At 36.3% G+C, this 27116-nt stretch overlaps 1 long non-coding RNA gene across 1 annotated transcript in view; it reads right to left on the bottom strand.

The window, feature by feature from the left end:
- Positions 1–1555: 1555 nt before the first annotated feature.
- Positions 1556–27116, bottom strand: part of LOC122904489 — an 89285-nt gene continuing 63724 nt past the window's right edge. The window contains exon 4 of the long non-coding RNA XR_006384209.1: positions 1556–3189. This is a non-coding gene — a long non-coding RNA (uncharacterized LOC122904489). The remainder of the gene's footprint in view (positions 3190–27116) is intronic.

Raw genomic sequence — 27116 nt, 5'->3', positions numbered from 1 at the left:
AGCTAGTTTCTTCTTCACAAGGTGATTACAACACTCCAAAAAGAAGAGAATAGAAACTACAAGACGACTGTGGCTAAGAGTTGCCAGTCATGTGTTACTTCTGGCACATTCTCTAGGTCAAAGCAAATCATATGACCAGCTATATTTCAAAAGTGGGAAAATGGACTCCATGTCTTGTTAAAGAGACCTGCAAAGAATTTATAACCATATTTAAACTATTACATACACCTGGTACCTAACATTCCCCTAACTGATATTTGTCATCTTCCTTAAATTTTCTGATACTCTTAAATTTTCTGTTTGAATTCACGTGGTCCCCCAGGTCAGAAATCTAAGAGCAGTTATTGACAACCCTTCTTTGTTTATCAAGTTCAATCGCTCTCTAGGTTCTGTCAAGTTTATCACATCACTTTCTCTCAAATCCGTTGTTTCTTTCCTTATCACTTTAGCTTCAAGTTGTATATGTGCCTTCAAACTCAAAGTCCAATTTTGCCTCTGTAATCTACTCTCAATATCCCTGCTAGGGTGATTTATCTGAAGTGCAAAATGGTCATAATGCATCAAAGTAGATGTATATCCAAAAATAAAGTTATTTTTGTTGTCTGGCTTCTGAATCTCTTTCCTATGCTTGGTTTGTTTTACCTCCTCCTACGGAAACTAGAAAGAATGATCACTATTTTCCCAGCTGCTGGCTGCTGGGGTGCATGACCATCATCCCAGCCAGCCCAATCAGACATGCCTAGTGCAGACTTTGAATCCAAAACAAAAAGTGGCAGCAACATCCAGTCTCCAGGGCAACAGTGCCAGGAGTGGCCTCCAGATTCTGGGGCTGAGGGAGCAATGGTGGTCATTCCAGTATCCAGTCATCAGATGTAGGGAATCAGTGTTTTTGTCCAAACAGTTTTATGTTTCTTCTATTGCTGCCTAGTTTCTGAGCCTGGTTCTCCAGTCTTCCATGTAAGGCTTTTCAATATTTTTTCTTGGTCTCTTAAAATTGGCCCGGGTTGATTTTGGTTGCTTACAAATCAGAACTTTGTATGCTTCCTGATTTTTGCTTCATGTCTTTCAGTGAGGCATTCATGAACTAATTTTGTATAAACATTTATTGAATGAATTATCAAACCTGGTTTTTGACATCCAGAGGCAAGCCATCTATGAAGGGAGAAGAGACTCAAAAGCATGAAGAAGTTCCATGATATTGTTGTCAGTATTTTGGAGTTGGAGAAATCATCAATTACTTTTATGAAGTGCCCTCTGGGCTTTGGTAGATGTTCTTTTTGGTGCTATTAGAGAAAGACCATTATATGGGCTTGGCCCTTAGGGCTAGCATTTAAGAGATTTTAAGGACATATAAAATTATTTTAATTTTAAGAGAACAAGAACAGTGCTCTCTTTTATTAATAAAGTATTGTGTAGAAAGTATAATTTAATCAATTAAGCATTACACTATTGCACAATGGCCAGAAAAACAAACAACCACACACAATGCCAATTTCTTTCTGTTTTAAATTGTAACAAATTTACTCTGAGCCAATAGTCTTGGCAAAATCTGGTTAATTAGTGACCAACATTCATTAATAATTCTAGATGGCATTATGAAAGGTCCAGAGATTTGCAGTAATCTCCTTTTATTTCAGCTGATTCCTGCTGAGCTAAATCTTCATTGGTAGAAAATACAAAGTTACATGTTATTTGTCACTAAATAAATGCAACAAGTAGCAAGTATAATACTAGTTCAAAGAACTTTTATAAATAGTGTCATTCCCTTTTTGTTCCAGGCTAATATTGCTGTTCTATTCATTGTGATTTTGAATATATATGCTGGTAACGTTTTATGAACCAGAGAGATCAGAGAAAATCTATTAGAAATTCAAGACTTGAGCTGGGTTGTGACACATTACAAAGATTTAGGTATGGATAGGAGAGAGACAAAGAAGGTCGTTAGTGAGTGGGGAATGGAATGGGCAAGATATATGGAGGAGAAACTGTACTTGGCATTTGAGAGTGGAAATAAAATTCCAGCTCACTTGAGGAGTATTAAAATAATGCAGTAATTAGAGAAGGCTGTGGGGAAGGTAATATTAAGGATAAGGAAGTACCCTCGACAATCTGTAAGTGGAAAAGGAATGGATGTAGTGTCTAGAAAGATTAATTCGGCAGTCTTGTGCATGATGGATGGAAGTGAAGAGATACTGGAGTCAAGAGTAGGTGAGGTGGTTAGTGAAATTATTACCTGATAGGGTTATTGTAATTATCAGCTCACAAAGATCTGGCAGTGAGTCAGGTAATAGGAATGAAAAAAGCAGAGACTTTTAAAGATGTTATGAAGTATACATTTATAGAATTTAAAGATAGAACATCAAGTCAAAGGACAAATGAATGAAGAGTTAGGGAATTAGTAGTTTGAGTGTTTCTCAATGTAGAGAAGCATGGCCCCACTAATGCAGGTGAACTCAGAAGAGGATAATTCTAAAGAAAAAAGACAAATCTGGTTGTAGATATATTGACTTTGAACATCTAAGTGGAAGTGTTCAAGTTCCATTTGCATACTGTAGCCTAAAAGAGACACTGAAGGCTGTAAACTATCCTCATCGTAAAGATGGTTTGGTATGGGATGAATGAACTCATGAGAAAAGTAGATCTCTGAGAAGTGGCTATGCGGTGGATATGGGAGGAGAAAGAGGAAAGCAAAGAGGACTGGAAGGAGCTATCCGAAAATCAACAAACAAATAAACAAACAAAAAATAATGTAAAAGTACAAATGGGAGCTGGATTTGGAGGATTAAGCAAGAATGCAAACATTAATAGTGTCAAATGCTATTCCAGCATTTTCTAAACATCCTTGAGGTTATCACATTTATACCTATATTAATTATTTATTGCTATTTAACAACATTTCCTAAAACAAGAACAAATATTTGCTACATCAAATAATTTCTGTGGGTTAGGAATTCAGGAGTAGCTTGGAGGCAACGTTTTGGTTTGTGGTCTCATGAGGTTGCAAACAAGATGGCAGCTGAAGCTGTAGTTATCTGGAAGCATGACCAGGGTTGGGAGGCTTTGCTTCCAAGATGGCTCACTCAAATGAGTAGAAAGTTGGCATCGGCTGTTGACAAGAAACCTTAGTTCTTCACATGGGTCTTTCCATAGGGTACTTGACTGTCCTTGAACCATGGCAGTGGCCTCCTCCTGAGTAAGTGATCCAAAAAAGAAAACAGGAGGAAAACCACAATGTTATTTATGACATAAGTTTAGAAATCCCACTCCATCATTTTTTGCAATACCTTATGATTAGACATGTCAGCCTTATTCAACACCAGCAAGAACTAGACAAAAGTATGAACAGTAAGAGGTGAGGATCACGGAGGGTGTCTTAGAAGTTGGCAACCACAATGTGCCGTGTCTTGTCACCAATCAGAAACTTAGAAGTGTTTGTTCTTTCCTATAAAACTACCGACTTCTAAAAAGTCAAGTTGATGGAAAAGTTCCTAAAATAATGAGAATGTCATATCTTTTTACAATTAATTCTTTTCTTCTTTCTGATCCATTAAGTTTCGTTTTCAATATATGCTCTGAACTTGTAACTTGGAATGCAGCATTATGAAATAGTTGGTGAAATCCATGGGGTCAGTAATCATAAGTGAACATTATCCTCCTTAATGAGACATTTAATATAAAGCAGATGGATTAGTGGTGTTTCCTGGCTCATTCGTTGATTATTAATGCTTGTGTTTCTCCTTGTCTTCTCAAAGCATGTACTCCATTTAAAGGCATGTTGATTTTTAAAATTTTATTGTAATTTTATGTTTATCCTTTTATCATTTTTAAATGCTCTTCCAGTATGATAACTAAGCAAGGTCTCCATTAATTAATTAATTAATTAATTAAATTAATATTTCGTGAAAACACAGATGGCATTTTCAAAATAAGCCATCCTTTTCAAATTTGAAGGTGTAGAAGAATCACTCAAGAACCTTGTTTACAGATGCAGGTTTCAGGTCCTTACCAACAAAAATTAACTCATAAGGTCTGGAATAAGGCCCTGGAAAGAGAATTTTAAATGAGTAGCCAAGATGATTCTGAAATAGGTGGATCTATGAATGATAAAGACCTGTGTTCTTTTTTTTTTTTGAAGATTTTATTTATTTATTTGACAGACAGAGAGATCACAGTAGGCAGAGAGGCAGGCAGAGAGAGAGGGGGAAGCAGGCTCCCTGCTGAGCAGAGAGCCCGATGTGGGACTCGATCTCAGGACCCTGGAATCATGACCTGAGCCGAAGGCAGAGGCTTTAACTCACTGAGCCACCCATGTGCCCCAAGACCTATATTCTTATGAAAAACTTTCATTAGCTCATAACGTTTATATCCAGCATTTCGTACGATAAGTTGCAGAGAGTAAGAGGCTTCTGAGAAAAGTTGCTACCAAATATTAGTTCTTAAAAGAATGTACTTTCTGCCCAATACCTAAGGGAAGAACATTCTAGAGTTACCAGCCAAGGCCTGAAGAAAGAGGTACTGTGCAAAGCAGCAAGGTATGAAGCAAATACCAGTGTTTCTCACCTAGGGTTATTGTGAGGATTAAATGATGTAACACAAGGTGCTTAGAACAGTAACTCACACAGTAAAACTTCCATAAAATGTTCTTGATGATGGTGGTACTATATATTTTATACATCTAGAAACAGTGGTTAAAGATGACTACCCATGCATCAGTGAGTAGGAGCTAAATATGGTATCAGACCCTTGTGTGAACATACTCTTAACAGTGTGCAATATATCAATACGAGAAGTGAAGCATATATGGTTCTTACCTCCATGAATTCAGACATCTTCAAAAAATACCTAGCTGCTTCAGGTTAAAAAACAAAAAGAAGAAAAACAAACAAAAGAACCTCTGCATTAGTTTTCTAGGGCTATTATAACAAAACACCACAGACAGGATGGTCTGGAGAACAGAAATGGATCGCCTCACATTTCTGGAGGCTATGAGTCTCAGATCAGGGTGTCCGCAGGGTGTGTTCTTCCTGAGGGCCATGAGGAGAGGATCTGTTCCAGATCTCTCTCCTTGGCTTGTAGAAGGCCGTCTTCTCCCTGTGTGTGTCTGTGTTCAAATATCCTGCTCTTAGAGAGCATCAATCATATTGGATGGGGGTCCCCCCTAGTGACCTCATTTTAAACTTGCTTACCTCTATAAAAGTACTGGGGGTTAGGACTTTAACAAATGAATTTTGGGAGGGACACAATTCAACCCATAACAATCCTCTCAACTCTCCTTGCAAAGCCTTATTTTATTTAAAAGGTTTCAGATTGGGATTGAGGGTCCCTAATGAGTGGGCTTGGAATAGAACATACACACACACACATAACGACAAAGATGGTCAAAGCCTGCTTTTCTCACATATTGCCTTAGTAATAAAGCTTTCTCTTCTTTTCTTTTCTTTCTTTCTTTCTTTCTTTCTTTTTTTTTTTTTTTGAGTGCATGGAAGTGGTGACATTAGCAATATGGGCAATATAAAGGAGTAAATTATCTTGCCCTTACCCTAGAAGGACTTAAGATCACAGGGCACGCAAGGAATAAGTTGGGGGAGGGGAGAAAATAGTGTACAGAAATGTCCACTAGCTGAATTTAATTCAGCTTAGAGTGTGACTAAATTTAATGAGTAATGTTTTGGGTGTAGCGCAGGGAAGGTGCTCAGTAAATCATGCTCATTCCTACCTCACTGCTGCTAACCTGGCATCCTTCCAGAAGGGCTTCGTATGAAATAAGTAAGAGTGGGCCACAAGCAGAGAGAACATCCAATACAATAAGACTGGGGCATATTTGTCAGGAGTCCGTTCTTTTGTTTATAATCTTAAATAATAGGTACAAAGTGGTCAATCATCTCCACTTTTATTAAGTCTTCCCTTTTGTTATTTTTATTTGCCTTGGCTCTTTTTGTCTTTTTTAATATTGTCATATAACTATACATCATTTTGTAAGTCCTTTCAAATAGGGTTTGAAACAAGATGAGATATAAATACAATAAAATATTCTGAAGGAATTGTCTTACTTTATTTTGTTCGCCGAAAGGAAAGTACTTTTATAAGTCAAGCCAGCTTTCAAAACCTTGAAACTATAAACAAGAAATATGAGCTAAGGAAAGGTCAAATAATGGATAAAACCAAATCGTGTAATTTGGATAAGATGTGTGTGTGTGTGTGTGTGTGTGTGTGACAGTAGAATTGTGTCAATTGAGTCAACCGTACGTTTAACAGGGGAAAAGGTCGCAGACCCAGAGCGTCATGCACTTCATGTAATAAACTGAGATACAGAAGAGAATAATAGTGATTTATGGGATTCTTCTTGGTTCTGACATTTCATTATTTTTATACAGAAATAGCACTTCTAGTGCATGCTTTTGGCATTATGTTTCCTCATCTTGCTCTGAAATAATATATACACTGTAATGAGCCATCTCATTTTATAGTTTTCTGATTTCTATCAGGAAAATAGTGTACTATTTTCAGCTGTGTTCCTGAAAGTATGGAAAGGAATGACATAAATATGAAATTTAAGACTAAAAACTGACTTCTTACAAATTACATACACACATGCACACACACAAATACAAACAAACCATTTCACTAATTGGTATGTGCAGTTTTAAAAGAAATAACAAAATTAAAATGGTAAGGATTTACTTTTCCTTTTTAGCTGATTTTTTAACATCAAACATTTAATTATGCTTTTGAACAGTATGATTACTTAAGAACTAGAGAACAGAGTTTCATTTTAGCAAGATACTAATATGGATCTCCTTAGTACCTATCAATTTCTTGTTTAATATAGAACTTTGTCATAAGTGATACATGGCACAGAATTTAAGTAGGATGGAGAGAGTTTGTTGTATGTGGCAAAAGTCTGTGGCCAAAAATTATGATTTGGCTACAAACTCAGCATATTGCAAGGTTTTGACTATGACCTGTAGCCTACCACTTCAGGATAGCAGTAGTGTAGTCATATTGGACCTGGGATTAAATCTTTACTTTGACACTTAATTGGAAGAGGTACTTTACCTTTCTAAGCCTTAATCTCTCCATCTGTAAAATGAAGAAGATGATACCCATTTTATAAGACCTTGAAGAGAAGAAAATGAGTAATATATGTGACAAATGTTAGGCATTACCTCTCATAGTACTTTCCAAGAATAGCTCAAATGTTAATTGAATGAAATAATGGTGTTTAAAAATAAGAATTATTGAAAATTAAACTTGGAGGGAAAAGTGGTGATTAGAATGGCCAATGTCTTCTCCAAGCAAATATCTTTGACTTTAGGGCTTTTGCTTGAAGATTGTCAGTAAAGAAGTTTCACCATCTGCCAGTGTAGTTGGCTCTACGCTGAACTGTTTTAATTACTGCCACATTTGCTATGTCATTTTATGAATAAAATATTGACATGTTGCTTCTAAACTCATATTGGAAAAGGAGATCACGTTTTTGCAATACAAGGCTGTGGACTTTACACTTGCAATGACTATGGTTCACATGGCAAGGAAAATATGGCAACACCATGATATCTAAATGAAATATTGCATGCCTGGGAATACATCCTTTATAAAACCTTTATAAAACAGATGGTTCTTTGTTGAAAACAAAATATGATTATGGTGTTTGCATGCAAGAAATTTTATGCTGTCCAATTATAGGAATCAAACTAGTTATAACTGTTTTGGAGGGCAAAGCTTCTTCGAATCAGAGGGAAATTTCCTACTCTTGAGTCTATACAATGGAGAAAAATGAGATAGAGGTAAAATAGCATTTTAATGAATACCATTAGGATGCCCAGGTCTATGAATCAAGACTGTGTGCAAGTTCAGACACATGATCCATTGTTAGTGTCGCCTGTTGATCTGGCTTCAATAAATGCTGTTGAGCCAAAAAGTTAGCTTGACTGATGCTATGTTTACTAGGCCCTTCCTCTTTAAGAGCTGATCTTTACTAGTATTGCCTTGACACTTATCATTGCATTGTAGCTGGACTTCAGTGCAGTGGAAAGCTTCTTTAAACGTTGACAGATATGAGGAAAGAATGACTATCTTGGTTTTAGAGAGGGTATGGAGATCAAAGAGATGAGTAAAATATAGAGGAGAAAAGGGAAAATGGGGAAGTATCTGAGTGAGGTGTCTTTATTTGATAAATGAATATAAATATCCTCTCTCTCAGTGACTTTCCACTGGGGTAATTTTGCAGAGAGGCATTTGGAAAGGTCTAGAGATACTTTGGGTTGAAACAGCCCAGAGAGAGGAGAGATTGGCATGTAGTGAGTAGAGGCTAAGGTTGCTTCTAAACATCCCACAATGCACAGGTCAGCCTCTCACAGCAAAGAATTATCTGACCGAATGTCACTAGTGTGGAAATCACCCCGTGACTTGAAAGTCTGATTTACATCCCCTTATATACATTTTATGAGTAGACATATCTATAAAAGTTGGACTTGTAATAAACAATTTTTATATTGTATCAGCATCATTCCTATGGGATTCTACTCAGATTGTATAACTTTGAAAAATAGTTACTTTCTGAATGTTACATGAAAATAAGATTTTCATGGTGGTAAAACCTACCCTCAACAAGTAGTAACCTCAGAACTGTCTTTCTCTAAATTCGGCAGAAGAGCAAAATATGCAGACACCAAATTTGGAAATACCTTAAGCCTGTTTACATCCCTGCGGACTCTTTGACCATTCTGGGCAATAGCAGAAAAACCCAGTCAATGTGAGACACAGACGTCATGGTAATTTAAGTTGTAAATATTGGGACAGTAGTAAAGACAGTTAAACTGAGCGCAAAATTTGAGAAATTGCTGGGAGCCGGAACAAATCAGCTTAGCTTGGGGGAATTAAAGCTCACGAGTTAAAAATAGGAAAATTAACTCTGGAAACAGAGCTGAAAAGAAATCAACCATCTTCAGCCCTTAGATTGTTGACCCCATAATTCTCATGTTTGCTGAGTTATTACTATGCATATGCAACCATAAAATCCCAGTGCCATCCACAATAAGGGCTTATTTTCCATGGGTCAGCTTGTTGATGGCAGTTGGCTGATCTAGACCCTGCTGGATGGCTCTGTTTTAAACTTCAGGCTTGGCTATGGTTGGCTCCACTTGCCTTTATGCTGAGCAAACAGATATGCAGTAGAATTTCTTTTCATAGCAATGGTGGAGACACAGGAAGGTAACTGCACAGGTACATTTCAAGCTCTTGTCAATGGTCAAAGCAAGTCCTATGGGCCCGCCCAAGGCCCATAGACAGGGAAGAATACTCCTATGGAGGTAGAAAGGGGAATGAATATTTTCAACAATAATGTAGCTTTCTACGTCATCTATAATTGAGCCCGTTGCTTTTTGGGAGCAATATAACTTTTATTCAACTGCACTATCCTATTTTTATTCATTTTTAATTTTTTATTTTCTTTAGGGTTTTTTTTTGTTGTTTTTTTTAAATTTATCTTTTATTTTCAGCATAACAGTATTCATTGTTTTTGCACCACACCCAGTGCTCCATGCAATCTGTGCCCTTTATAATACCCACCACCTGGTACCCCGACCTCCCACCCCCCACCCCTTCAAAACCCTCAGATTGTTTTTCAGAGTCCATAGTCTCTCATGGTTCACCTCCCCTTCCAATTTCCCCCAGCTCCCTTCTCCTATCTCCCCATGTCCTCCATGCTATTTGTTATGCTCCACAAATAAGTGAAACCATATGATAATTGACTCTCTCTGCTTGACTTATTTCACTCAGCATAATCTCTTCCAGTCCCATCCATGTTGCTACAAAAGTTGGGTATTCGTCCTTTCTGATGGAGGCATAATACTCCATAGTGTATATGGACCACATCTTCCTTATCCATTCATCCGTTGACGGGCATCTTGGTTCTTTCCACAGTTTGGCGACCATGGCCATTGCTGCTATAAACATTGGGGTACAGATGGCCCTTCTTTTCACTACATCTGTATCTTTGGGTAAATACCCAGGAGTGCAAAAGGAAAGGATGGTCCAGGTCATGAGTAATGTAGTTGGATTCCCAGGTCTGATTATTATTCCCCCTTTCTACCGCTGACTGAGAAGCTGAGCATATTGGTTTTTCTGCAGTCTCATCTCTCCCATCTGCTACATGTAGATAACATTTGCTATTGATTTACTATTGTATGTCTTCCAGGAAACAAGGTAACTCAAATTCACTAGAACACCCTCAGTGGACAGGAGTAATGAAGGACTCATCATTACTTAATTGTTTAGCCTTGATAGTTTTTCTGCATTTCCTTTGACATTGTTTCGAATATTTTCAGGATGAAGAAAAAAAATTTGTCCAGACAAGCATTTGATGATTTTCCTCATCTCTTCTCCAAAGGATACTATTTTGAATTTGTTTAGCATTTTAGTAAATCCATTAACCATTCACCCTAGACTTAGCAAACAGGTCCAACAGTTTAACTCTCTTCCCTGCAAAATCTAAAACCCCATCATAAACTGCATCATGTTAGACATTAATTATAATGTATTTTCACACCAAATTCAGAGTTAGGATAATGAAAGTACAGAAAATAGGTGCTGGAGAAAGCCAAAGAAATTTGTCAGTCTTGGTACTTGCTAATTTTGGTGTAACTGGATTAACTCATGTTGATGGAAATGGTATAGATCAACAAAGGGGCTAAAACAATAACTGGATTTTTAAAAAATATCCACTTAAAATAAGCTTGTTCTCTTTCCTGTGTGAGATTGCCGCCTATATCCTTTATTTAATCTGTGACAAGTCTTAGGGACTATTGGTTTCTCCATATGCTATAATGTTCACATCTTGAAATTAAAAGGAGTACCTCAGAAAGATGGATCTCAGTTTCTGGGAAAACAAACAAACAAACAAACCAAAAAAACCCCAACTTTTTGTAAAAGTCAGTCTGCTTTTCTGTTGCCTCCTTTCATTTCTTGAATCAATCCTGAAAAGCAGGAAACACATAAATGGCCTCAACAGGTTACTCTGAGGGGAGAAAAAAAAAGAGTTAGACTTTGTTTCCTTTACTCCCCACATAGGTGTGGTTATTGCTAGGAACGGGCATTACAAGAGAACAAGAGCTGCCTTGTGCCTGACTCTCTGTCTACCACCTGGATAGCCTGCCTCACTTCTACACCTCCCACCACACACATCAAAGTGAAGATAGTGCCTACTTGTGACTCACCTCATGTTCTGCCTGCTATCTAGCTCCTGATCATCAAAGTCTTCTCAAGGGCTTTCATCATTGTGAATATCCGTATCTCACTGGAGATCCCAGTCACTTTGTTTTGTTACCTAGCTGACCTTACAAAGGTTTGCCTTACAACCAGGTCAATTTCCTCCATTTTCTTGTGCTTGAACAAGGATTTCTTTCCAATTCAATATTTCTTTTTTTTTTAATTTATTTTTTATTTTCAGCATAACAGTATTCATTGTTTTTGCACCACACCCAGTGCTCCATGCAATCTGTGCCCTTTATAATACCCACCACCTGGTACCCCAACCTCCCACCTCCCCACCCCCTCAAACCCTCAGATTGTTTTTCAGAGTCCATAGTCTCTCATGGTTCATCTCCCCTTCCAATTTACCCCAATTCCCTTCTCCTCTCTAACTCCCCATGTCCTCCATGCTATTTGTTATGCTCCACAAATAAGTGAAACCATATGATAATTGACTCTCTCTGCTTGACTTATTTCACTCAGCATAATCTCTTCCAGTCCCAACCATGTTGCTACAAAAGTTGGGTATTCGTCCTTTCTGATGGAGGCATAATACTCCATAGTGTATATGGACCACATCTTCCTTATCCATTCATCCGTTGACGGGCATCTTGGTTCTTTCCAGTTTGGCGACTGTGGCCATTGCTGCTATAAACATGGGGGTACAGATGACCCTTCATCTGTACCCCCTCTTTTCACTACATCTCACTACATCTGTATCTTTGGGGTAAATACCCAGGAGTGCAATGGCAGGGTCATAGGGAAGTTCTATTTTTAATTTCTATTTTTATTTTTATTTATAATTATTGTACATAGTACTCTCCTACTTTTCTAATTCCTTCAAGTATTTGTGGTTTTATTTTATTTTCATTTATAATGATATTTACTTCTGTTGACTGTCCACTTTTTCTTGATTTGACATACTGAGGGTTTCTCTTTTCATTCACTTCATTCTGTAAATATTTTGAGGACCTACATTAAGTGATTGATTCAAGAGTTTTTTGGTTTTCTAACTCATTACTTTTTGCCTTTACCTTTATTCATCTTGTTTGCTGCTTTCCTTGAACTGCATCTCTTACTATTGTGTTTCGCTTTATATGAATTTGATTATGAATCCTTTTAGGCATCTTTAATGAAAATGTTAATCTTTGTATTTCATTTTTTAAAAACAATAGTAGCAGTTACCATTATAAATTTTTGTGTGAATATGTTTAGAGATGTAATAATCATATTGGTCACTTGGCCTTTATTACATATTCCCCTTTTCTTTTTTTTTTTTTTTAAGATTTTATTTATTTATTTGACAGAGCGAGATCACAAGCAGGCAGAGAGGCAGGCAGAGAGAGAGGAGCAGGCTCTCTGCTGAGCAGAGAGCCCGATGTGGGCCTCGATCCCAGGACCCTGAGATCATGACCTGAGCCGAAGGCAGCGGCTTAACCACTGAGCCACCCAGGTGCCCCGTATTCCCCTTTTCTAATAGTGAGCCTGTACAACCTTTAATGAGTAGGAACTTGGAACCCTACAGTCCCAACTGATGAAACAAGAGTGGGCATCTTATTCAACTGGACCAATCATTATTCTTTCTCACCTTGAAGGTCAGATTTGGTAAAGCGACTCCAGTGAGTGTCTGCTAGACTCCAGCTGGAATTTCAGAAAAACTCAGAATTGGAATGACCATGTTTAACCCATGAGCAACTGGAACAATAAAAGCTAGGCTGCTGGTAAGTCTATGCATGAAAACAGGAAGAGCCAAGAGACTATGCAAGGTGAGACAGAAAGACAGAGAAAGAGGTCACTTTGATTCTTGTAAGATTTCCTATTTCTTCTATAGTTTGGCTTCTCTTTTAGACTTTCATTTTGATTTTACTTAAGCTAGCCAATTAGTTTATTATCTTACAACGAAATGACTCTTAACACAGTAGTTCTTTTATTATATGTTAAAACAATGTAGTCTTTTTTTTCATTATTTTAAACTTAAAACCTTTTTTTAAAATAGTGAGTTTGGTTCATGTATGGGGAAATTAACCAATTAGTTCATCTATCTGTGCCACAGTTCATCTGGTAACAGTAACTTGAGTTTTGAGTAAAGTTGCTGGATTTCTCTGCTCCTTTCAATAACATGATTATTTTAATGAAGAGAAGTAAGGTGTTTAGTTGGAAAGAGTGTGTATTACTTTCCTATTGCCACTATAACAAGTTAGTGTGACCCATGTGGCTGAAAACAACACAAATTTATTGTCTTACATTTCTAGAGGTCAGAAATCTGAAATGGGTTTTATGAGCTAAAATCAAGATGATGGCAAAGTCTCATTTCTTCTGGAGGCTCCAGGGATAGTTACTTCCTTGCTTTTTCTAGCTTCTCAAGCCTACTTACATTTTTTGGTTGTGCTCCTTTCTTTCATTTCAAAGCACATCTCTCTGAGCTTTGCTTTCATCATCTTGTCTCTTTTCTGCTTCTGAGCTTCCCTCTTTCTCTTACAAGGACCCTTGTGATTGCATTATACCCCCACAAATAACCAGAATAATCTCCTCATTTTATAATCCTTAATTTAATCACATATGCAAAGTCTCTTTTAGTATTTAAGGCAACATATTCATAAGTTCTGGAGATTATAATATGGATAGCTTAGGCCGTTACTCAGCCTATCTAAGAGCATTAGATTAAGGGCAATTTATTCAATGTCAATGCTGTAACTTCACTTATTAATCTTAAGCAAGTTAGTTAAATTCAGTGTGTTTCAGTTTCTATATCTGAAAAGTAAGGGACTTATATTAATCAATTTTTACAAACTCTCTTCTTAAGCTAGAATTCTTTTTCTAGGCTACCATGAATAACGTGTAAAATAACATCAAATTGCCAGGATAATTTTGAAGGTGTTTATTTTTTCTCAAGAATATTTTACTATCTTTATCTACTAGGTTTCTTAATTTCAGGCAAACATTTAAATGTTCCTTCTCATTTAACAAGAACAGCATTCTCTTTCACTCTATATAATCATTTTATGCTTTCTTAATGACAGTACTCCTCATTCTTATTCAATATTTCCTTTCCTTTCTAATGCTTTTCCTGTTCCTTCCCACTCATATTACCCCACCTCCTAATTCTTTTAGGGAAAGGGGGTGAAAAAAAAACTCAAAACTTGTAAGACCAACTAATAGATGGTGTCTTTTAAGGAAGTTTATTTTAAATAAACATCCCATTGTTTTTTCCATTATCACCAGCTGTTCTCTAGTCTTACCCATCCATGGCACCAAGGGGACATGAGTAAGATAACAACTTTTTATTTTTATTTGTTAAGTAATTAAAAAACCACTGGGTGAAAGCATAGATAGCAATGATTAAAATGTAACATTAAGGAGTTTTTATTAACAATTACAAGATTTTCTCATAGTGAGTCTACTAGTTTAGCCAGTCTACTTTCCAGTATGAAGAGATAAGGGAAATGAAAGCAGACACATTTCAGTGGAGGCAAGTTGTAAAATATTCAGACAAACATCATTGAGAAAAGATGTTACAGTGGAAAAATTGAAGAGGGAGCTTTAGAATCAGAAGAGGGTCTGACTACCAAGAGGCTGACTGCAGTCTCTGAATAAATCTCCTTCATTGTCCCATCTTGCTTAGAGTTGCTGGGAACATTACATTGTCCATGGTTTTCCAGGGAATGTCTGTGAGAATGGGCCATCATTTAAACCTTTGATTTTCCTATTTACATTTTAAATATGAACTAGATAATCGTAACTAACAAATTAGACGACCTAGGAAAAAAATGCATACATTTCTAGAAACACAAAACCTGCCAGGACTGAGTCATGAAGAAATAGAAAATCTGAGAAGACCAATTATTAGTAAGGAGATTGAATCAGTAATCAAAAAATCCCAAAAAACAAGGATCCAAAACTAAATAGTTTGTTAATTATACCAAACACTTAAAAAATTCATACCAGTTCTTCTCAAACTCTTCAAAAAAAAATTGAAAAGAACACTTCCAAACTCATTTTCCAAGACCAGTGTTATCTTGGCACTAAAATGAGACAAGGACATTATAAGAAAATAAAATTACAGGATGAACACAGATACAGAAATTTTCAACAAAATATTACCAAATTAAATTCAATGATACATTAAAGGAATAACGTGCCATGATCAAGGAATGCAAGGATGGTTTAACATCCACAAATTAATGTGATCCATTGTATTAACAAAATGAAAGATAAAATTCTGAACATCTAAGTAGTTGCAGAAAAAGTATTTGACAAAATTTAACATCCTTTCAGGATAAAAACACTCAACAAACTGCACATAAAGGCTCAACATAATAAAATCTATATATGACAAACCCACAGTTAACACCATATTCAATACCAAACAACTGAAAGCCTTTCCTTTAAGATCAGCAATAAGACAAGGATGCCTACTCTCATAACTTTTATTTAATATACTATAGGAAGTCCTAACCAGAACTCTTAGGTAAGATAAAGAAATAAAAGTCATCCAACCTATTTCTATTTGCAGATGATATGATATTGTATATAAGAAACTCTAAAAACTACACCAAAGAACTTTTAGAACTAATAAACCAATACTAGTAAGTTCAGTAAGTTGCAGGATATAAAATCAATATATATATATATAAACCAGTTGTACTTTTACATTCTAAAAACAAGCCATCAGAATGAGATATTAAAAAAACAATCCTATTTATAATTGTATCACAAAAAATAAATACCTAGGAGTAAATTTCCCCAAGGAAGTGAAAGATCTGTATACTAAAAACTATAAGACATTGATGAGAGAAATTAAGACACAAATCAATGGAAAGATACCCTATACTCCTGAACCAGAACTGATGTGAAAATGTACTTACTACCCAAAGCAATGTACAGATTCAATGCAATTCCTGTCAAAATTCCAATGGCATTTTTCACCATAATAGAACAAACAATCCTAAAATTCGTGTGGAACCACAAAAGACCATGAATAGCCAAAGCAGTCTTGGAAAGAAGAACAAAGGCAGAGGTATCACACTTCCTGATTTCAAACTATATTTAGAAAGATATAGGGGCGCCTGGGTGGCTCAGTTGGTTAAGCATCAGCCTTCAGCTTAGTTCATGATCTCAGGGTCCTGGGATCAAGTCCCACATTGGGCTTCTTGCTCAGCAGGGAGCTTCTTCTCCCTCTGTCTACTACTCCCCCTGCTTTTGCGCTCTCTCTTTCTGACAAATAAATAAATAAATAAAAGCTAAAAAAAATTAAAAATGGCCAGAGAAACTGAATAGACATTTTTTCAAAGAAGACATACAAATGCTGAAAAGATGTTCCACATCATTAATTATCAGGGAAATGCAAATCAAAACAACAGTATTTACCTCACTCCTGTTAGAATGGCTATTATGAAAAGTCAAGGGATGACAAGGGTTAGAAAGATCTGCAGATAAGGGAATCCTTGTGAATTGTTGGTAGGAATGTAAGTTGGCACTGCCACTATGGAAAACACTATAAAGGTTCCTGAAAAACTTAACAAAATGCAGTACCATATGATACAACAATCCCACCTCATATATCTAAAGGAAATGAAAATAGGATGTTGAAGAAATGACTATACTCCCATATTCATTGCAGCAGTATTTACAATATCCAAGATACAGAAATAAGTGCCCATCAATGGATGAATGAACAAAGAAGATAGTATATATACACATACACATATAAGATGGCATATGTACATATTTATAGACCTAAAAAAGAAGGAAAGCCTGCTGTTTTCAACAACTTGGATGAACTTTTAGGGCATACCATGAAGTGGAATAAGCCAGACAGAGAAAGACTTATATGGTATCGCTTACATGTGGAATCCAAAAAAAATAAATAAAAGCAAAAAAAAAAAAAAGTCAAACTCATAGACACAGATTATAGAAAACTGTTTTCCAGGGTGGAGTGGAAATAGGGAGAGATTGGTGAAAGTGTATAAATATTCAGTCATAAGATGAATAAAGTATGAAAATTTAATGTAAAACATGTTGACAATAGCTGGTAACCCTATACTGTATAATTGAAATTTGCCAACAGAGTAGAATGTTCCTACTGGGGGGGAAAAAAAAGGGTAATGTGTGAGGGGATGGGTTTATGAATTAAATTGTTTGGGGAATCCTTCCATAATGTATATGTATATCAAATCACTACAACGTATACTGTAAATATCTTATAATTTTGTATGTCAGTTATTTTTCAATAAAACTAAAATTAAAAAAAAAATGAAGCTTAAAAGAGTAGTTTGAACTTTTATATATATACTATTTTTGCTTCTAAGTGGTCTCTTAATTTAGCAGCTTCCCAGCTCTGCCAAATCACAGTGACCTTTCATCAAAAGATATTACTTGGTAGAGCCAACATGTCTGGATACATTATACGCTCTCAATCCTTCCTTTAGATTAGTCTTTTTTCCTTGTAAATCTTTGTTGAAAGTAACTGTCTTCAGCTGCTTGAAAATGTTACCATCATGAACATGTTAATATAGAATATATCATCTGGACTATGAACCAGGAAGAAATCAGGCTATATTTACTGATATTACTCAATATGGCTGCCCTGTTCACTGCTCTTTTTAAAAAAAAGAGCACTGAGGGGTGCTTGGGTGGCTCAGGTTAAAGCCTCTGCCTTCAGCTCAGGTCATGATCCCAGGGTCCTGGGATCGAGCCCCCGCATCTGGCTCTCTGCTCAGCCAGAAGCCTGCTTCCCTTCCTCTCTCTGCCTGCCTCTCTACTTATTTGTGATCTCTGTCTGTCAAATAAATAAATAAAATCTTAAAAAAAAAAAAAAAAGAGCACGGAGAATATTCATCCAAAATCTCAAGAACTTATGGTTCAGTAAAAGGAAAGTATAATTAAGAAACTTAAGCATCAACATTCTGAAAATAAGCTAAAAAGTTTAAGTTAAATAGGCAGAGATGTTTTAGCGGCTATTTCTCCAGAAGTGTGTCTTTTCCTGAAAAGTGTCTGTAGCCCCCAAGAGACTGAGATGTGTCATCCTCATTGCCCAACTGCAGACAACTCACATGTGGCCTTTTGGGGAAGAAACTCAAGCAATCTCCAGCTTGAGAAAATTATTCCCACTACTATCAAGACGCTACTTCATAGCTGTAATAGCCACAACTCATTCTTCCAAGGAAATTATGTTTTTGTGGAGAAATTAAGGCAAAAAAAAATTTTTTTTTTAAAAATCGTGAAGGGGGCGCCTGGGTGGCTCAGTGGGTTAAGCCGCTGCCTTCGGCTCAGGTCATGATCTCAGGGTCCTGGGATCAGGTCCTGCATCGGGCTCTCTGCTCAGCGGGGAGCCTGCTTCCTCCTCTCTCTCTCTGCCTGCCTCTCTGCCTACTTGTGATCTCTCTCTGTCAAATAAATAAATAAAATCTTAAAAAAAATAAAAATAAATAAAATAAAAAATCGTGAAGAACTTGACAGGATTTTTGTAGCCAGTTAATTCTGAAATGTAGTTACAACCAGGTTCATTGTTCTCTCTCGGCTACTTTTATGACCAGAAGTTTCTACTGAGTCTAGTTTTTAAGGCATGCAGATTACAGGAGCCTTTGGAATGCCAATAATAGCATGCTGGGGTTAATTATTGACTCAGAAGGGAGAATGTCAACTACTGAATCATCAACATATCTCTTGCCACACCTGGGGTTTTCTCTGGATGACTTCCATCCCGGTGTTGACAAAACTTGACCTTGGATAGTTACTAAGATTTGTTGGGACTATGGCCAAAGGTATTTATGTGCCAGTAAGACAGATTCCATATTCATTAGCCAGGTTATTCTGCTCCACATATGGGAAGAAAAGTACTTTCTGAGTTTTCCACATTAATGCTGGTTGAAAGCTTCCAGACAAAAAGGCTCTTATTACCGTAATCCCATGCAGTGACCTGGATTCCATCCTGATGTAAACCTGAGTATGTAGCGAAGTCGAAAGACTGAAGCTCAATGATGGGTCACCTAGGAAGGATAAGCATGCTCATTTATTAAAGTTAAGATACAGGCCCACAACCGGGATACTACATTTATACCTTCTGAATGGTCTTGGCAGCAATTCTTGTGGGGTGGAGGAGTGCGTTCTTTTCCAATTGAATTAAATGGAGCCAAAAGTACATTTCTGACCCCAGCTGTGCTCCTGATTTGTCTGGGGAAAGGCACTTAACCTAGAGTCTCCCAATTCTCCTTGGAACATAAAATCATTAAGTAACTGACCTTGAAGGTTATTGTAAGGAATGATGACATTTTAGGAAGCCTTGTCGTTGGGAGAAAGGTACTTCATAGCCCTCTCAAAGGCCTTGATGCTTCCACAAGGGGTGGTAAATAGAATGAAGAGAGTGGAATAACAGTCATAAAAAGGGCATTATAGAAAAAGACTAAATAATGTTGTCTAGCCTGTTAAAACCTTTTCTGCTGCTATTATCTATAATTTCCAGGTCAATTATGTTAATGTCAACTCAAGGCCTAACTGAGTTAAGGAAGGAATACAGGAAGATTTGTATTGACATGATGTCAAGAGAAGGGTAGGCATGGGATGTGGAAATGGCTCATCATGCCTCCATTTGGATATAATAGCCTGTTTTGGTTCGAGCTCCTAATAGGGCCTGATGGTTAATCATATCCCTGTGGGGTGAAACTTGCATCTCACTAGATCACAAATCCCAGAGACAACCAGTTTCACAAAATGTAAGGTTGGTAGCAAACTTTGAACAATTTGCTAGAAAGTATCCTTTGGAAGAGTTTAGAAAATTGGTCAAGAATAAAACAAAATTTATGCTTCCTGCATGCCAAGTCAGGAGTAAGCTCTTTAGACTTAATCATAAATTATTGTCAGGTCATAAAGCAAATTCACCAAGATGAATAGAAAATTTCTAATATAAAATATGAGATGTATTAATTTAAAAAATTAACATATGAATAAATCATCCTGCCCTGTTTTTCCTCCAGGAAGTCTTCATAACCCAGGAAAAAAGATTTACTCCTTAATTCTGCCCCTCCCTGACCCATGATAACACATTCTCTGAAACTCAGGTATAGTGGGTCTTGGTCCTGAGGTAAGCTCCCCAGCACAAATACATTTCCCTCCATGTAGAAAACTATCTGGAGAGAGTGAAAAGTTTTTCCCCAATAACTGGAAGTATGAAACTGGGATTGGGCAATTAGGCCATTCTTTTTGGAAGAGCTCTGTCTTCCTTTCTATGGGGCCCAACATTGGTAGAACTTTATCTGAGTAGACATAAGTTTTTGTTGAAACTTGTGTAAGGGAAATGGATGAGCAGCTTTCCTTGGTATGTCAGCACCATGTTGATTCAATTTTTTTTTCAATTTATTTATTTTCAGAAAAACAGTATTCATTATTTTTTCACCACACCCAGTGCTCCATGCAAGCCGTGCCCTCTATAATACCCACCACCTGGTACCCCAACCTCCCACCCCCCCGCCACTTCAAACCCCTCAGATTGTTTTTCAGAGTCCATAGTCTCTCATGGTTCACCTCCCCTTCCAATTTACCCAAATTCCCTACTCCTCTCTAACGCCCCTTGTCCTCCATGCTATTTGTTATGCTCCACAAATAAGTGAAACCATATGATAATTGCTGAGTGAAATAAGTCAAGCAGAGAGAGTCAATTATCATATGGATTCAATTTTTTTTAAAGATTTTATTTGTTTATTTGACACAGAGAGAGATCACAAGTAGGCAGAGAAGCAGGCAGAGAGAGAGAGAGGGGGAAGCAGTCTCAAAATGTTAGTGGTATACTATAGAAAGTACACTGTACTGCAGAGTATACTATTCTATACAAAGTATATAATTATACTTCACTATTCCATAGCATATGGAAGTATACTATACCTTTAGAAAGTGTTCCAGGGTAAAAACAATTTAGAAAATGCTATGTTGCAGAAGCTACACATTTTTTAATTCAAGACATCCTCAGTATCTTCAATGTGATAATGAGACAATGAGTGTTGTAAAACACTAAGAGGAAATACAATATTCACTATTCACTATTTCCCAAACTATCTGATCAGAGAAAATTTTTTTTCATAGTATACATATTAACATCTCAGAGCAAAGTTCTTCTTATTAGGAGTTAGTTGAGCAGTCAGGCAGTAGGATCATGGTCCCCAACTAGAAAATACAGAGTCAGGACAGCGAAAGTAAAACAGCACTACATCCTGTTTTGCAGCTTGGACAGGAGCACGCTAACATTCTGCTTTGCAGCCTTTGCAGAAATGACTTCTGCAAAATGTCCTAAAGCAAGGCAATTAACCACAAAGCATTTGTCCCTATCATGGGGAAGGGGGCAGTTAAGACATAAGCCTCCAGATGTCAGCAAAAAAGACCCTCAGCATGTTGACAGTAACCAGAGAGGTAGAGAGATAATGACCAAAGTCCTGATTGGCACGACTCAACATACCCTGATTTTTAAATAGAGTTCTGCCGAAGAGCTCATAAAAACCCCTAAACTTAGGAACTCCAGGGGCAACTCACCACTCTGGCCCTGCTCCCTCTCCTGGAGCTTTACACTATCACTCAATAAACTTTGCTTTGTTGCTCACCACTCTTGGTCTGGTATAGCTCTTCATTTTTGGAAGCAGTGTGACCAAGAACTATGGACACTAAAGGCAGAAAATTCCTTCAACATTCTGAGTAGTTTGGGAAACATAGAGCTGAGCATTCAATGTAAGAAGCATTAAGAAAGAAGGAATAATAAGAGTGAAATAAATCAAAACCACAAACTGTTCAAATTAATAAATAAATTAGTAATCTGGTTCTCTAAAAACAAAATAAAATGAAATAGATTAAATTCAAAATAAAATAAAATAAAATGGGCTACACTTGATAAGCCTAAATGTAGACAAATAACAAAACCATTTGATAATAATAAAATTAAAATACCAATGAAACATTTTTGAGTAACTTATACATTACTTAAATTAGCTTAAAAGGAACACAGAAAGTCAAGAAAATAAATATTGTGATAGAATTGAGGGGAAAATCACTTACGTGCCTTTAATAAAAGCTTGCAAATTACATGATTAGTTATTTTGGAACTTCAATGGATGTAAATGCTTCCAGAGAATAGAACCTCATGGAAAACCCATCAGTTCATTTCAAATATCTAGAGTAATATTTGTTCTGAAACAAAAACAGGATTGTACAAAATAGTAAAAAAAGTAAATTTGGGGGCAAACAGATCAAAAATTTCTAAATAGGGGCACCTGGGTGGCTCAGTAGGCTAAGTGTCCTTTTCTTAATTTCCGCTAAGGTCATGATCTCAGGGTTGTGAGATCAGACTGGGCTCTGGGTGTGGAGACTGCTTGAGAGTCTCTCTGTCTCTCCCTCTACCCAACCCCCCCCCCACCGCCACCTCTCTAAAAAACAAAAAAAAAGGTTCTAAATAAATTACCAATAACTAAATCTCTCATTTGAAATAGATATATATTCTATTTATATACTTATTTAAATATTTATTTTATCAAAATATTTATTAAGGAATGCAAGCATTATTGACAACTAAGAGGTTATTAACATAATCCATCAATATCAAAAACAAAAAGGTGATAAATTTGATAGATGTTGAAAAGGCATTTGAAAGGGTTCAAAATCAATTTCTGACTAAAAGCATTTAGTTATTTTAAAACAGAAGAATTCTTAACAGGACAAGGAATATTATCTCAAGTTCAGTGTAGAATTTTCTGATCGGCCAACTAGACCTGTAGAGAACTAAAGCATTCGATACTTAGTATTTACAAAACACCCAGTGAAGCAGTCACCTTTAGAAGATAGAATTTCTTGACCATAATTTACAAGTTAATGCTGGTCTGTTTATTTGTTTATTTATTTGAGGGGGGGATAGTTAGTGAGAGGGTGCATGAACAGAGGGGAGAGGCAAAAGGAGAGGGAGAAGCAAAATCTCTGAGCAGGGAGCCTAAGGCGGGGCTCAATCCAGGACCCGGAGATCATCGCCTGAGCCAAAGGCAGACGAAGATGCTTAACCAATTGAGACACTTAGGCACCTCAATGCTGGTTCTGTTTTGAACTGCATATTGAATCCTAACCTTTTCATACTTAAAGTGTCTATATGTCTTTAAAGGTTGTTTAATGCTTAAACAATTAGCATTCCTATTTAAGTAAATAACAAAACAATGATAGCCATCAGCATTTGTATTGAATAGGTCTGCCAGTATAGTAGGACAGGAATGATAAGATACAATTACAAGATTTAAGGAGGCAAGATTATCATTTTACGCTAAGGATATGGCTGTTTACTTTACAAAGCAAGAAAGCAATAATAAAAAATTGTTAGATATAGTGAAAAACTTCATTAAGTTGATTGATTATAAAATATATATACCAAGTCATTCAGTTTTCTATTTACCCATAAAAACAAGTTTGAAAATATAATGGGAATAAATCTCAATTACAATAAAAAACAATATTATAAAATCATCTTGGCATAAGTCTAATCAAAAGAAGGGTTTATCTAATTAAGATTATATATTTCTTTCCTTACAAATGTAAAAGAAGATTGAATACATGAGGGCACATATATACCTTAATGCTGGAGGGAATCTTCAAAATTTTATGTATTGCCAATTATAACAAATTACTGGTACAAATTTCATGCTAATCAAATTAAAATATGGCTAATTCTTAGATGCATCTGGAAGAATAAAGTCTGTTGGATTAAATATTTAAAATGATAAAAATTAAAATTGGGAGAAAACGAGAGGAGGTCTTTTTAAATAAGGTAAGAAATTGAGAAAAGCTATAAAGTAAGTATAAAACAGTTTGACTAATCAAAAAATTTTTTTAAATGTCTTGTGGCAATTTATATATTAAAAACAAAATGAAAGTTATAGAGAAAGGATATTTATAATGCATATTATTGATAATATACAAAGGGCTTCTATGCATTTCTAAGGAAAAAACCCAAATAATATCAATAGGTAAAACAAACCAGTTTTAGGTGGACAATTCATAGAATTGTATTGTGTTGGTATTTAGCCACAAAATACTAATTCTTATGCATTATATTAGTAAAATTAAAGAAATGAAAATGCCCAATGCCTGCAAAGATGTGGACAAAACAATATCCCCAGACTTCTGGAAGAAAGATGAATTGTATCACCCTTTTTGGGAGGAAGCAATCTGGTAATATTTATTTCCAGATGTTACCCTTCAACCTAGAAATTCTATCCCTATGAACTTATCAATGTAGAAACAAAGGTTTGATACCTTAGAATACATGCTCAAAAAAACCCTTTTCTTACAGGATCGTTTGTAGAAGAAAAATGTCACCAAGGTCAGTGATTGTCCATTCATGGGAAAATAGTTGAATATATTGTGGCACATCCATGCATGGATTTTATGCAACCACAAGAAAAAATAACCTAAATCTATACTTACTGAACTAAATTTCTATTATTTACTGAGAAAATCAAGATGCAGAAAAATACTTAGAAGACTCTACTTGTATGGGACAGAATTTTTAAAAAGCCCTGTATGAGAGTGTGGGTCCATACATATTTGCAACTTAAAGGAACCTAGATAAAGAGGAGGAAGGACATCCACAGGCTGTTGGTGATCATGTTCAAGGTATAAGGAGAGGAAGAGAAGGAGAATGGTTTTAAAGAGGCTACAGTATACTGGAAAACACTTCTGTTTTAGAGAACATAAAATTCAATCTACATTATTGGTTCACATTGTAAAAATTAAATCTATGCATAAACTAGAAGATAACATGAATGGATTAAAACATTGATTTGCCCAGGACAGTTATTTCAAAATGCTGAATTTTTGAATAAAGCAAGGAGAAAAAATTCAGTGAAAACAGCCAGGAAAACTGAAATAGCAATAAAGAAGGGAAAATTGTCACAGCCTGTGAATTAAAATAGGCTTAGGCTGGTTGGGCTTTTTCAGATGTTAGCTCCACTGATAGGGAAAGAAAGCAGAGGCCCAGGAAAGGACAAAAGGAAGCTCCCTGAAGCCCTCATGAAGATCTAAAGTGTCGCTTATTGCCATTCAGGATAGAAAAGTGGCTTTGGCCCACTGAGAGCACAGAATTCTGGTGTCTTCCATGTAGAGCTACATCTCTACTCCTTTGTCCATTTCAGGGGCTCATTTTCAGAGGTGGTAGGATCCATTATGCTTAGCGTATGGGTGGGAGCAAGCCAGAGTAAGAAGGAAATTCTTGTAGAAGTAGAGCCACACCCCCTGGCGATGCCAGGGACCAGCTGCTGTACCTCTGACATTTCTATAGCTGTCAATTCTTGATTCCAATTCATACGGTAACATAGAGGTTCTTGTACCCAGGCGAAGACCACCATGTGACTGCCTCTCCTGGAAGCACCCCTTGTCTCTTTCCATGTCCATATTATTTTACCTTCATCCGCCTCAGAGTGCCCATTCATTATACTGTAGAAATAGGGCTGTGCCTTGCAGTTGGTTTTAAGGCCTATTCTCTCACATTGTTTATAGGTTGTTTTCATCTGTTGCCCAGACAATGCAGTGACAGACATGGGCTCCCAAATCAGCTAGATCTTGAACTTTAGAGGGACTCTGTAGACCATTAGGGATTGCTGGTCACTGATGACCATGTAGTTCTAGTATTTAGAGGTTCAGGATTTGGGGAGAAAAAATAGATAGGCGATGAGTGTGTCTCTTTAGCTTAAACTTGAACTTGACCCACATAAATGAATGACTTGATAGGTTGATAACATGTCTTCAAAAAACTCTGGTTCCTCTAATTTATTATAGGAAAGTCTTCTCATAAGTAAAGCAATATGTCTCAAATGTATCTTCTTTCTGGAATTTTCTAAATGCTTTTGCATATTTCATGCTTTGTGATATGCAGCTATGTCTTACAGGCAAATTTTATGCATTCCAAACTTTATACTCTTCATAAATATTTTAATTCAAATAAAGTAAATTTCAGAGTGTTATTTTTTCCAAGACCCAAAAATATAACTATTAATAATTTCTGACTTTATTATGTTCTCTAAATATCATAAACAAAATTAATATTATAAATCTTGGGTTAGGTTGTTAATTCTTCAAATGGTTCTAGTTTATATGTGAGGAACTTTTGAAACTTTAAAAAAACATTTGGAAAATAGTTCACTTTCTTTGAAAATTGCTTCTCCAATTATGTATCTCTAACTGTTGTGTTTTATCTACCTGATACTTATTTGTTTACATTCTAACTGCTTAATTTATGATCTATGTCTTGTCACACGGATTACTTCAAATATCACTCTTTTGTTCCACCAATTAGAAATGCTTGTCTTGATTCTGAAGCCAACTATCCCCTGTAAAGAAAGGTACAAACAACAGAATTACAACAGTTTTTAAAAAAAAAAGTGGTTTTTTTTTCCTCTTTTTCCACTTTGGCTGGGAGATATGTACACTCAATAAGATTCATAAATTTTGGTTTTCCTCAGTAGGACTGAATCTAGAAGGGAACTTGAACATGAATAAAATCACTTCACATGAAAGCCTCCAAATTTTGCAAGTCATCCTAAATTTATTCTCATTAGCAAGCAAATGAATAAGAAAACCTACCTATGGACAATTTTAAGTTCCTTGAAGAGGGTGTTTTTATGTTTATTTGTTTCATGATGAAGCAACCAAAAAACTCTAGTAAAACAGAGGTACTGCGGATACAAGCCTGCTCTGGTTCATTCTCTCAGAGATTTTAGAAACTGAATACAGGGGCCTGGATGGCTCTGTTGGTTAAGGGTCTGCCTTTGGCTCAGGTCATGATCTTGGAGTCCCTTTCTGCACTGGGTTTCCTGCTCAGCGGAGAGTCTGCTTCTCTCTTTCTCTTCTCCCCT

Source organism: Neovison vison, chromosome 4, assembly GCF_020171115.1.
Source record: "Neovison vison isolate M4711 chromosome 4, ASM_NN_V1, whole genome shotgun sequence".
Taxonomy (NCBI): domain Eukaryota; kingdom Metazoa; phylum Chordata; class Mammalia; order Carnivora; family Mustelidae; genus Neogale; species Neogale vison.
Note: the sequence above shows the minus strand (reverse complement) of the source record. Positions and strands in the feature narration are given on the sequence as shown.